At 43.3% G+C, this 14189-nt stretch overlaps 1 protein-coding gene across 1 annotated transcript in view; it reads right to left on the bottom strand.

Moving 5' to 3' along the window:
* Nucleotides 1-14189, bottom strand: part of LOC108804841 (metabotropic glutamate receptor 8-like) — a 786696-nt gene that overhangs the window by 420121 nt on the left and 352386 nt on the right. The gene's annotated exons all lie outside the window — the stretch shown is intronic.

Consider the following 14189-nt stretch of genomic DNA (forward strand, 5'->3'; position numbering starts at 1 on the left):
CTCTGTGTGTTCCAGCCATTAAGCGTACTCGTACCCTTGTATGTATGTTATGGTCTCTAAGGTAAGTATCTAAATGATCTTTGCATGATGTCATACATTCTGCTGATACCACTGCTTGTGGAAGAGAGTTCCACAATTTTACCACTCTAACAGAAAATAATCTCTTACATCCTTTGTGGTTGAATCTGTTTTCCTCTAATTTTAGGTGGTGGGCTCTTGTCTTCTTTAGAAATTTACAGTAAACAGTTTATTACTGATATTTCAATCACCATTATTTTGATTTGTGCATTACAATCATGATCCCTCTTAATTGCCTCACTTCTAGAGGGAACAAGTTTAAATTTTGCAACCCTTACTCATACCTTTGGTCCTCCAGTTTCTGTATTAGTGTTGATGCCCTTCTCTGCACTATCTCCAGTTCATCCTTTCTGTGGACTGGTGACCAAATGTGAACCACATACTCTGAATGAGACTGGACTAGTATTTTGTAAAGTGGCAAAATTATTGCTTTGTCTCTAAAACATTCACCTTTCAATGCATTAGAGTACTTTGCTAGCTTTGTTTGCTGTAGCTTGGCATTGCATGCTATTGTTTAGTCTGCAGTCAATTATGACAGCCAAAACTTTTTCCATTTCTGATTTCCCTGGTGGAGCTCCCATTGGCACGTATTCCTCCTATGTTGGCCACACTGATTATTTGTCTTCATCTCCCCCAATGTACTGATTTTAGCACTCCTTAACACACTGGACTGCATAAACCAGGTAACCACTTCTTTTTGGGTGTTGAATCAAATCACTGGAACAGAGTCAGCATGAAACTAGAAGATTTAGAGTGAGGTTTGGCGATATCACTACTTTGTTGTTCACTGTTCTCGTTGCTTAAAGATGTACCTGATAGGGCTGCAACCTTTACTGGTAAAAAAAAAACCTGCCTTAGGGTCTTTTTCCTTTGGGATAACATCTTAAGTAGTTGGGATAACATCTTAAGTAAAGGCCTCTGAAACCTAGAAAAGTTACCAAGCCTCTGTGGTTCAATATTTAATGCAAAATTATATGCAAAAAGCAAGAATATGCCTAACTAGTGAAGAAACAAAGACAATTAAAACCACAAACAAGGTATTTCAAATATTCATGTAATCTCAATTATGTTTCAATTCCCATGGATATGGAATAGCAATGAAGAGAAATGCTGCATATGTAAGCTGTGTTATATGCATGAGCTACGACAAGCATCTTTTGCAGTAAAAAGGCATGATGTAGTGATGAGAGATTTTGCCTGGATTTGGCTTGGAATAAGTAAGCAAAACCCTCTACCGCTACCAATATGGCCACCCCACACAGAGACAAAGTGCAGAACAAGGCATGGTAAGTCAGTAATGGGGAAAAGACTAACTGCAGGAAGTCTATAGGCAATGCTGGCGACCAGTCCTTTGCATTTTACCTGTCTTTTTTAGGCACAACTTTCAAAGTTCAGGTCCTATTTAATAGAATATCTTGCAAATACATTTTGAAACTTTGAAGTTTGCAGTGCATTTAAGTCCATTAAATATGACCCCGGAGTTCTCTTGTGTCTATAGTGAGAACTATTTCCTTGAAGAATTTCATAGTTTTATTTTCACTGATCTCTAACTTGAAGCCTTCAGCCTAGCAAGATACTCCTTATTAGATTATTAAAGAAATCATTATTTTGATTAATTAGCTCAGTTGGGAGAACATCTTAAGTAAAGGTCTCATAATGGTAAACCTAGAAAAGTTACCAAGTCTCGGTGGTTCGATATTTAACGCAAAATGATATGCAAGAAACAGGAATATGCCTAACTACTAGAGAAACAAAGAAACACTGTTCGGCTATTCACATTAGGCTGGTACGGCTGATTTCAGCCGTACATCGGGTGGCTTTGCGTCGGCCGAACATGCTCAGCATGTTCGGCCGGCCCGAAGTGCAGAAGGAATTCGACTCAGCCGATCCAACATCAGGCTACTCGCGCTGTTCGGTCTATTCTTATAGATGCCGAACAGCAGTGAGTGAATAGCCGAATGCCGCTGAGCGGCAATCGGCTCGTCTGTTCTGCTCAATCTATTGGCCGGCGGTTCTGCTGCCATAAAAAAAAGAAAAAAAAACCTCTCCCAGGCACTCCGGGAGTCTCCCGCTCCTGGCCGCCAAGGAGAGAAACACTGCTTTTTCATTTTTTTTCTTTATTCTGACACGGAGCCGTGTCAGAATAGAAAAAAAATTATAATAATTTTGGGCCATAGGAATGCATTGCTACATTCCTATTGGCTATTTCAATTTGCAATAGCCAATAGCAAACTAGCTATTGTAGGGGGGCGGGTGCAATGCTAGTTTGCTATTGGCTATTGCAAATTGAAATAGCTAATAGGAATCTAGCAATGCATTCCTATGGCCAAATTTTTAAATTCTTTTTTCTATTCTGACACGGCTCCTTGGTGGCCGGGAGCGGGAGACTCCCAGAGTGCTCGGGAGAGTTTGCTGTCTGGAGATCAGTGTCCTTGGTTAGCTGGTAACCAGGGACGCTGATCTCTCTGCAAGTGGCTGGAGCCAGCCGTAAAATCACGGCTGGCTCCGCCCAGCTGTCAGAAGCAGGCTGTCGGCCGGCCAATGGCCGGCCGCTCGGCCAGCTTCGGCTTTCAGCACGGCTCAGCCGAGCCGAGGCATATGCGTTCGGCTCGACTGAGCTGCTTGGCCAAGTTCGGGAGCTGTATGGGCTATAGTGAATAGCCCGTACAGCAGCCCCTCGGTTTCACCCTGGCTGGAGTGGCGAACTTTCCTATCCCTGACTTTGGGCCTATTTAAACTACAACAACACGCACAGCAATTTACACATTATTGTTAGTGGTCCCTTTCAATGAATGGGCTGCAATTCACCAAAATGTAGTGCAGGTTGCAGCACAGCACACCACATTGTACACCATGTGTTGTAGAAGACTTGTGCATTTCACCATGGGTGCATTGGGAAGGTGCATTGGGGGGGCATTTAAAATGACACTGCATCACTCCAATGCAAGTAGGCACAATTACCATACATTGCAGTTATGTGTGTGTTTTACCAAATATTACTTCAACACATATGTGAGAGTAGGGCCTTAGCATAATAACATAAAAACAAATATTTGGATGAATAAAGTAATTATAGCTTCAGCTTGTTTATTAAACTCAGTGAACATCTACATTTAAAAGTACACATTAACTTTCCAAAGTGAATGTCGACTATTCCTTTAGTAATATAAACGGGGAAGGGATGTTAACAAACTAAATAGTTCGTAACAATACTAAGTATATACATTTATGGTAGGTCCCCTGTTTTAGTTATAACAGAAACAAAGTTTTACCCCCTTTGAGGGGATCCCACCATGACTCAGAAACAAAGGTGCTAGGTCAGGCCCGGATTTCCCACAAGGCCACCGAGGCCCGGCCTCGGGGCAGCAGAGCTCTGAGGGGCGGCAACGGTGACCTTGTGGGGAAGTTGCGGGCGCCGGTGTAAGGTGTCCGGCGGCCGCACATTGTGGAACCTGGCCTTGGGGCGGCAGGGGGAGTAAATCCGGCCCTGTGCTAGGTGCAAGGCGTTAGGCTTGGTGCCCTTGCAAGACATATCTCAGCTATGGCCGCCTCTGTCTGAAATACCTCCACGGATATATCATATGATACATCAAGGAACTGCCAGGAGAGAAGCAACCTTCATAAAATTCCTCCTATTGCACAGCTGTTGGAATCAGGAATCCACAATTAAGGAGATCAAGCACACACCATCAGGCTGTCCACCCCAACATTGGGCTTCTATCCTGTCTAGGACGTGGACACTATACAACCAAAGACAAAGGTTCAGTTAAGGCTAACCGCATCCACGGTGAACATTTGAAAAGCCGCGATAAAGATATCCTTTCACCGAAGATCTTTGGCATATGCCGTCTACATTGAATAAAACCGAGATAAGGATAACTCTCTCCTGAACCTAGTTTGTCAATAGCCCGGGTCGTTGTGCAAGTGTAAAACTCCTTTGTGGACGTACACTTTTCTCTGAGAAAAAGTCAAACACTACTGTGAGTGCCATTTAAGATCTTTTCAATATAACATAAACGTTTTTTTAACTTTCTTTTGGAATTTTTTCTTCCCTTTTTTTTCTCCCCCTTTCATACACGTGTATGTTAACCCGCACCTGTGCTGGAGGATTTAATCTCTCTTGATTTTCTGAGAAAATCTCAATCCAAGATAACAAAATAGAGTATAAAATATATACAAGGCTTAAATATCACATAGAGGTATTCAGAAGGTGGGCCATATACCACATATTTTATATACACTAAAAAAAGAATTTAAAAAAATTCTATAAATTTTTTTTTTTTTCATATTTAGCCGAGCTTTTGTCTTATATGTATAATATATGTCTGTCTGTTTTTTTTTTAAAGAATATGTTTATTTTGAGGAAGTTTGTAAATTACAGTAAACAAAACAGTACAATACAGAAGGACATAGAAGGCAGGGAGCATATACATCTAGTGCAAAAAGGACGTGGCCTCCACCGTCTCTCCCAAGGATGGGGTTCCCTCTTGTAGTAAGCCCCGTGAAGAAGTCGCGCAATTGGAAATATGCCAACCAGCTACCCGGTAGCACCGCGCCCCCCTTTAGTAACCCAGTAAGTGGCCGCATGTTACCCGCCTGCAGGGCCTGACAAATAGGACTAAAGGATCTGGATTCCCAACCCAGGAATTGGTGGGCAAAGCGTGCCGGAGGAAAGTCCGGGTTGTCCAACACCTGAGTAAGTGGGCCGTAATAGGAGGAGATAGTGGACATTTTAAGCAAGGCATCCCATACCTTAAGCATGGCCGGGAGAAAAAAAGGGAGACTGGGGCGAGCCGGTCTAGTGGAGGGAGGGGACCAGAAAAGGGAGAGGGGGGAGAAGGACAGTATTTCCCGATCCAGTTGCACCCACAGTTTGTTAGAAGAATGGTAAACGGTGTCCAGTAACCGAGTCAAAAGTGTCGCTTGGTAATAAAGTTCAAGATCCGGGAGGCCAACTCCACCTGTCGCCTTCCTCCTCGTCAGAACCAGATAACGAAGCCAAGCTGGTTTAGCTGCCCAGACATATCTAATAAGTAAAGAGCATAGCGTGTGGAGAAAGCTTCGGGGAACCTCTATAGGGACGGTCTGAAACACATACAGCAGTCGGGGGAGCAAGTCCATTTTAAAGAGGGCCATCTTCCCAAACCATGAGTGGCGTAGTTTAGCCCAAGCGAGTAACTTGGTATGGACCAGAGTAAGCAGAGGCTTATAATTAAGGTTGAACAACTTCTCCCGTGTGGAAGCGAGGAAAACCCCGAGATATTTATGACCGCCCAACTGCCACGCAAAGGGAAAGTCCCGTGCTAGGTCTTGTGCTACATGTACGGGTAATGTAACATTGAAGGCTTCTGTCTTGGCCATGTTTACCTTAAAATAACTGACCTTGGCAAACTCCGCAAATTCCTTAATTATAGAATGGAATGCGATACCTGGATTGGAGACATATAGCAATAGGTCGTCTGCATAAAGACTGAGTTTGAAGTCCCGGTCCCCTACCTGTAAGTCTCTGATAGATGCATTGTTCCTAATGTGGGCCGCTAGGTGTTCCATAGCCAAGATGTACAGGTATGGAGATAAGGGGCAACCCTGTCTTGTACCGTTTCGTATGGACACTGATTCAGATAGGACCCCATTGACCCTGATCCACGCCGTTGGCTCTCGATACAAGGAGAGGATTTTATCCAGCATAACCCGTGGAATCCCCACATGGGAAAGGGCCACCTCCAAAAAAGACCAGCTAAGACGGTCGAAAGCCTTCTCGGCATCAACTGACAGCAGGCATAGGGGGATTTTTTTTGCACTGGCATAATGCATAAGTGCGAGGGACTTGGTTGTATTATCCCTTGCTTCCCTCGAAGGCACAAAACCCACCTGATCTAGATGAATTAGGGACGGAACATACAGCTTAGCGAACATTTTTATGTGTATGTTAATAAGGGAGATGAGTCTATAACTAGCACAAGACGCTGGGTCTTTGTCTGGTTTGGGAAGCACTGTAATGTGGGCTTCTTGGGATTGTGGAGGGAACGGAGTAGAGTTAGAGACCTTGTTGAAGGTATCCAGCAAAATAGGAGAGAGGGATTCCTGGAAGGTCTTGTAAAAAAACCCCGTATAGCCATCTGGGCCAGGGCTCTTACCCATAGGGAGAGATTTTATGACCCCAGCCAGTTCCATTATGGTAAATGGTAAGGCAAGGCTGGCGACCGCCCCTTTTGAGAGGCATGGAACCCCAGAGGCTTGTATGTAGTCCCGTATGACAGTAGGACAGCGCTCTTCGCCCATAGACGTGCCAGACGCCTCAATATTGTATAAAGTAGAGTAGTAGCGCTGGAAGGCTCCAGCGATACGCTCAGAAGATTGAACCAATCCCTGGCGTGGGCAAACAATTTTAGACACATAGGTGCGGGATCTACGCGTTTGAATGGATCTAGCCAGTAGTCTACTGCTCTTATCTCCAAACTCATGAAAAGAGCGGAGAGTCTGCTCCCTGTACTTCAAGTAGGACCGGTCTAGGATTGAGTGGAGCTCTCTACGTTTGGCCAACAGGTCATGATAGATCAGAGGGGATGCGTGAGTCTTATACCTAAGTTCCAAGGAGGTAATGTCCGACAGCAGCGCAGAAACCTGAGCGGCACGTTCGCGTTTCATCCTGGCACCGTATTGAATCAGCAAGCCCCGAAGGACGCACTTCAGGACCTCCCACTGTACGGGAAGGGCAGTAGTGTCGGATGCATGATGCGACCGGAACTCCGCAATGGCCTTAATAACCCGGACCCAAGGCTCCCCATCAGGGGGGGTAGTGGGAGGGGGCAGGGAAGAGAGTGCCCAAGAGAGGACAGAGGGGATAGTTGGAAAAGAAAGAGGAATAAGCTGAGGAAGAGAGGCCCCAGCGGTGAAGCACCAACTAGAAGAAGGGAAATTAATCCCCAAGCGCGGTCTGAGGACACGGGGCAAAAAGGCAGCCGCCATCCCAGAGCGCCACCTAGTGGGGGCCATGTGAGGCAATAGCCCTGAGCAATCCAGGGACACCAGATAAAGTGCATAACCAATAGCAACAATAAAAGAACCAGCAATATAATTCAAAACATTACACATTAAACAGCAAACAGCAGGCAGCAGCAATCAGCACCACCCCGCATGAAATTAAGCAGCATAAGTAAACCAAACCCAGGGTCGCAGGGCTCAAGGAGTGTGACCTAGGCCTAGGTCAGGGGCAGCAGACCCCAACAGTACATCTAGAACATTAGCGGGGGGTGGGTTAAGATGAGGACCTGCGGTCTCTGCGGGGTTTCGGCGAGACCAGCTGCCGCTGTTCTCCCAGGGGGACAACGGTGAAAGGGGGCAATGGGGCATCCGGCCAGGCGTCCAAGACCACTGGGGGCAGTTCCATCGCTGTGAGGAAGGGTTCCGGATCAATCGGGGCACGGAACAAATGCGTCTTCCCATTCCTCCTAGCAGAGAGGCAAAAAGGAAATCCCCAACGGTAGGTGTGACCCGCATCTTGCAAAGCCTTAGTGAGGGGACGCAGAGCCCTGCCTTTATCCAGCGTGCATTTGGAGAGGTCAGGAAACAGTGAAAGCTGTGCTCCATCAAAATAAAAAAAGTCCCGATATCACGTCTCCTGGACGAGGAAGCCTGGCGGGAGGGTGAGTGGGACCTCCGCTTCTTATTGCCGCCCATCGCTGTGCTGTTTAGCCGTTACAGCTGCTGGTTCGTGTGCCTTGTCCCTGCAATGCCGCCGGAGCTCTTAGAGAACACGTCTGCTCCCGGCCATTGCCAAGCCACGCCCCCGTCTGTCAGTTTTTTGATATGCGTGCATTTTTAAATTTAATTATATAATACATTTATACGTTTTACTACATTTTTTGAAGACTTTTTGAGTCATGGTTGGATCCCCCCCCCCCTGTTTCTGTTATTCCTTTAGTAAATCAACTTCAGTGGTTGTGCTGTGTTCATAATACAAGTCTAATCAGTTAATTTACTAACAGAATAAAGGCTGTTCACCCAGCATAGCAAATGCTCACTTTAAAAGTGTATGTTCATTTTACAGAGTTAATGTAAGCGAGTAAGGTGAAGATGTGTTAACTCAGAATACCCAGTCATGTTCCAAGTTTTTCAATTTTCCTCACACATGATTAGGCATTGAAAATTAACCATTAATCACAACTATGGATCGGTGTTAGTGTTGGTGCCAATACTAGGCATTTTCACTAGTACCTGTGCTCATGAAAATGCCCGATACTAAACACCAATACAGGTGCTTTACATTTTTAAACTGAAGTGGCTGCTTGAAGTCCTGTGCTTGCTGGGGACCTTGTCAGCCTTCCAGTGAACCACACGGCACCTGTTTACAGTGCCAGCGACACATCTCCTACTTCCTGGCGAACTCCACTGCCCGTGAGACCATCCAGACCCCTGGTGAGGCCCCACACAGCCCTTCTGAGACCCAACAAAGTCCTGGTCATACCCTGCACAGCCTCCTGATACCCCGCACAGCCTTCTGAATACCCGCACAGCCTCCTGAGACCTGGCACAGCCCACCTGAGACTCCGCATTGCCTCCTGATACCCTGCACAGCTCACCTGAGACCCCCACACAGCCCACCTGAGACCCCCACACAGCCCACCTGACACCCTCCACAGCCTCCTGAGACCCCACACAGCCCCCTGAGACCCCCACAGCCCTCCTGAGACCCCACACAACCCACACAGCCCATCTTATCTTACACAGCCTACCTGAAACCCTCCACAGCCCTCCTGAGATCCTTCACTGGTGACATGAGGCCATACCCTGGAGCAGCACAGAATATATAGCTTAATATTATTGTGCATTGCTGTATAAGGTATTGATGGGATTTGTAATCCTCTATAGCCAGTTGCCATTCAGTATTGCTGTATAATTAATCACTGGGATTTGTAGTCCTGTATAGCTGGTGGTATTCAGCTTTGCTGTATAAGGTATTGCTGGGAATTGTAGTCCCATTACAGCTTGGAGTCAGTGGCAGAACTACCAGGAGCACAGTGTTTGCAGCTGTGACCAGGCCCTGGCACTTCACCACTGTCCTAAAATCCTTAGTCTGTCACATGACACTAAAAAAGTATCGGAAATTGGTATCGGTGAGTACTTGAGGAAAAGTATCGGTATTCATACTCGGTCTGGAAAAAATGGTATCTGTGCATCCCTAATCACAACATTGATTAACATTCACTCTGAACAGTGAACATACAGTTTACCAAGTGAATAGCCTCTATTCTTTCCGTAAATCAACCCTAGAAGTCAGCTGACTCATTGAAAACAAAACATTACTAGAGCGGCTAATATCTTAGATTAATCATTGTTAAGAAAAAGACTTCATTGAGTCATGTAGAGCTCCCACTCATAGCTAATTTATAAATCTATATGTGTCACGGTCTTGGGACCGGGGCACTAGGGTATGTGAGCTCCGGGGTTTGAGGAGTTGGTAGGAGTCACAGACAGGAGGGATCTCTGTGATGTTGGTCACACAGAGAGAGGAACTAATGGTCTGTGCATTCTCAGGACACACTAGAGGCACAGAATCTAAGAAGGGCCAGGTATTCGACAGAGCCTCTAGTGGTGAGGATGATTGGCTGCTGGACACCTTCCAGGTTGCGGCCCTCTAGCGCACCCACACAGATGCACAGGACTAGTCGAAGCACCGGGGAACTGGATACAAACAACAGGTAGGGAAGAAACTTGTAACCAAGAGGAGGAAGATAGGAACAGTGGCACACAATGAGAGAAAGAGAAAGTCACAAGCAAAAGGTGTAAAACGCACAGCAGAACAGCAGAGTATACTGAAGAGGGTAGCTAAACAAGGACACTCGGGAAGGGTAAGTAGCTTAGAGGCACACCTAGGAGCAGGAAGGTGTAACATACAAAAGTAAGCAGGAGATGTGTGTTGCACATGCATACAAAGAAGCAGGATAACAGAGAGAAAAGTACATAAAGAAGCACAAAAGTGATATATGCACCCAGGGGGTGTGCAGACAAGGACGGATCCAACACAGCCACATGGTAAGAGAGGAGCACAGAAGTAAAGGGGTGACAGCAAAGCATAGGAAGATACACTGGAAGGTAAGTGACGGAATTGAGAGGGAAAACACAGTAGAAGTGAGGCAAAGATGACTGTATAGAGAGACTCACAGCACACAGGTGAAAGCAATTAAGGTCTGCAGCAATATACTAAAGGTAACCACTGAAATACTATAGTAGGGGTGCAATGAGCAAAGCAGGGGATAACGCCAAACAGGGATAACAGCTGGTACAGGGAAGCCAAAGAGAATAAGATCCCAGGGATAGTTAGAGCCACAAGGGGTACGGAACAAGGCACAAGACTTGTTGCTCGCACCAAGAGCAACAAGTGAGGAAGTCCTAAATAGGGGAGGAGGAGAGCAGATTGGCTGCAGCCTTGTGAGACACCATAGGCTGACAGCCCAGAACCAGGGAGCAAAGCGAAAATCTGGCACGGATTTCCGGATATTGTGACAATATGTTTATATATGGGGGAGCAAGTTATAAAATGTGAAAGGCATATAATATTGTTTTTTACTATGAATATTACTATTACTATAAGATAAATGCACAAAAAACCTCAAAACATACATTCACTAAAAATTCACTATATTTTTTCATAAATGAGCAAAAAAACAGAGTACAAATCAAAAACAGTAAAATTGGCTATAGCACCTGAAATACTAAATGCAGTAATTCCCCAAGAGTTAATTAGATATTTTTTCCTACGTTGCTATAGGCGATACCTAATTTCTTTACACTAATTTTTATAACTTCTAAAGCGCTTAAAATGTGTGAACGGCATCATATATTTTAACTTATAGTAGCTACGTTGTAGCTTTTTGTAGTTCAGTCAAAACAAAAAAACAACAATTGATGTCAGCTTCAAGCCTACAACATGTTGTCACAAAAAAACATTATTAAAAGCATTTCCTAACCTAGTTTGTGCTATTTGTCAAAACCAGCAGAATAGATTAAACTTTTTATGGGTACCTATAACATTTATGTATTCAGTAATTATTTTAATATTTAAAATCAATGATCAGTTTTGTACCCAATAAAAAAAATATAGCAATAGGGAAGTCCAAATAGAAAGCTTATGGTTTTGGAAAAAAAAAACTGAATTACTGCCTTTTTGTATTGGCATACAATCTACTTCTAATTCTGAGTTTAGGATGGCATGACACAGCACTGAAAATTGTTTTGCAGACAGCCTAAAAGCTTTCCACCAGCATGATAGATGGACAATATATTCTTCTGATCAAGATACAGTAGTATGCCTAAATGTATATATTTTTTATTTTCTGACATCGCCAGACTTTAAGAAATCTCTAATCATCCCATTTATATAATAACATTTTTAAAAATTGTGCCATTTGTCTTATTAAATAAAAACAGTAAGGAAAAAAGTAATAATTCATACATGCAGTAGGCTATAGCAACCTTTTAAGAACTCATTTTGCTGAGGTCATATCAATACAAGATTAAATGAATTTTTTTGCTACTGGTGAATGTGCTCTTTATTGAATGAGGCTCATTATATGACATTTATAATAATATTCAGTGCAAGCACTAGGAATGAGTGTATCTGCCCGGGTTTAATTTGAGAGGGGATAATCGAATTCTTCTTGAAATCTATGAAAACGGAAGATAGCTGCAAACCCCATTGATACTAAATTCTGGCCATTTTCAAGAATAATATCAAGCTATTGCCAAAAAAAGGGCAGGGGGAGCTTGTTACTGCACTAGGCGGCAATTAACAAAGAAAGAAAAAAAAATATTGTACAGTGGGGAAATTGGGCTTTTAATGTGACATTGAGGATGACAAGGAAAAAACACCAATCCTTTAAATTACATGATTTAAAATGTATGTGATGCTATGGAACTTTACTATTTTCATAGACAGCATTAATGACACAGTGTTCTGGCATCACATATTTTGGATGTGTAGTTGATTTTTTCACTTTTACATTAAACTTGGATTAAATAGAGCAACAGCACCACAATCTGATTTATTTCAACTTTAAAAAGGCTTTTTCAGGCATGTTTGGCTGTGACACTTGATTTTTTTATCATGTGAAATTTTACTCTGCAAAAAATAAAGTTAGAGCCCTCAGCTTCATACGAATTGACCAGTAGCAAAACAATTAAATAGTATAGTGTGTAAGTTTCCTTTTTCTTAGTACCATTCTGCATTGTCTTAAACATAAAAAAAGTCAAAACAGAGTGCACAAAAAAACTTCAAAACCACAACCCCACATAACCCATCCGTTATAGACTAGGTATGTGTTTAGTAGAAATTAGCTAGCATCAGGACAGTATGTGAGCATTTAGACAGGCAGCTCAAAAAAATTGAATGTGTTATCTAAGATATGGTAGCTATAAATATTGTTCAGCAGCTGCACAGTATGTAAGCAGTTTGATTAGGCTGAAATTTAAGAGTAAGAGACAGGTTTTATCCTGAAATAAACACTAAAGTTCATTATTTGAGGTTGAGAGAATATAGCCACAAGTATTGTACAGTGGCTACATGGTAGGGATGAGCTTTGGGTTCGGGTCGAGCATGGTTTTACAGCGAACCTAACCCATTTGAGGCTCATTATTCCAGTAGGATTTTCAGCAGCCATTCTCAAAATGTGCTTAGGTGTGCTGCTGAGAAAGTCCATAAGGCTTGTAGGCACTAGTGTCTCAAAGTAGATATAAACTGGTATTGAATGTCCTTTAGGGAGAAAATTCTGTGCACCTTGATGAAATTGGGGTGGTGGTCATTAACCAAATTTTGCATCAGCCAGAGGGTTGGGTGGGTGAACCAGCCAAATATGTATGGTTTGTTTGCCTGTTCTCAAAACTGCAAACCTTCTGAGTTATGTCCAACCCAAATCCAAAGCTAATCCTTACATCTGATGATACAGATATAAAGGTCCTTGTTAGGGTACTTTAAGCCATGGGGTGACAATGCTCTACCCCTGTCTCAGTCTCACATCCATTTCACATGTCACATGAAACTAAAAGCTTCTGTGCTAATGCACATTACCCAGGCATATTCCACTGTTGTCACCATGTAAAGTGGATATTCTATGAAAGTGTAAGGTGTACTCTATTAAAAGTCCCCAAAGTCAAATTTCAAAGGTGATTTAAAAATAAACATGTTGCTATAAAACATATTATCTCATCCCTAGCTTTTGATGCTTTCAAGAGTCAAAGTTGACTTTACCATGCCTCACGTCTGTCTCCTAGTATAACTGGGTGCTCAAAATCTTGCAAAAATATGCTCTTTAAATGGGCTGAAGTGCACACCCATAGAATTTCAAGCGCCCATCAGTGATGTCACTCGTGTCTCTCAGAAATGTCTGCAGCAGCTTTCCAAGAAGGCAGCACTGAGGTACATGGATGTTACCTGTGCCTCCTGGAAGCCAGGGCTGAGGTGAATATTTTTCTTTTTTTAGCAACAGCTTTACTTTTAAATTGCCTTTGCAGGCAATTGGACTTTGGTGGGAAGGGGCTGGGTCATAAAAGAGCAGACCTTCCAGACATTCTATAAAGAGGCCTGTGAAAAAACAACTGCAGCCAGCGACAATTAGGAAATATGTCATGTTAAAAAATATACATGCAGCCTGTTATAACATTACTATATGTAGACAGGTACAGGCTATAAAGAGACTGTAAGACATCAGCAGCATGAAGATTTATCAAAGGATGAAATAATATACAGCATTTTCCTACCTACATTCAGTAACAGACATGCCAGTGCCAAAAAGCCGCACACTAAGCTCTCTCTATGCACGTTTGTCAGCAGCACTCCATATGGCTAAGTGACCTCAACCTTTTATAGTGAGGGTACTGGCTTACCTAAAAGCCCCCATTTTGGCCATGGTAAGCCAGCTGATCTAAGTTTAAAGGCCAGGTGGTGTATTATCATTACTATGGTGAATTCCAAAATTATTTTGCCGAGTCCACAAACCTCAAACATGCTGGATTTGCCACATTTGAGGTTTGTGGACTTGTGGACATCCATAAAACCGCCCATTGCTAAATTTATGATATTTTGTAATATAATTTATCAAAGTTATATCAATGGA

This window comes from Nanorana parkeri, unplaced genomic scaffold (genome assembly GCF_000935625.1).
Source record: "Nanorana parkeri isolate BGI_ZX_2015 unplaced genomic scaffold, ASM93562v1 scaffold75, whole genome shotgun sequence".
Lineage (NCBI taxonomy): Eukaryota > Metazoa > Chordata > Amphibia > Anura > Dicroglossidae > Nanorana > Nanorana parkeri.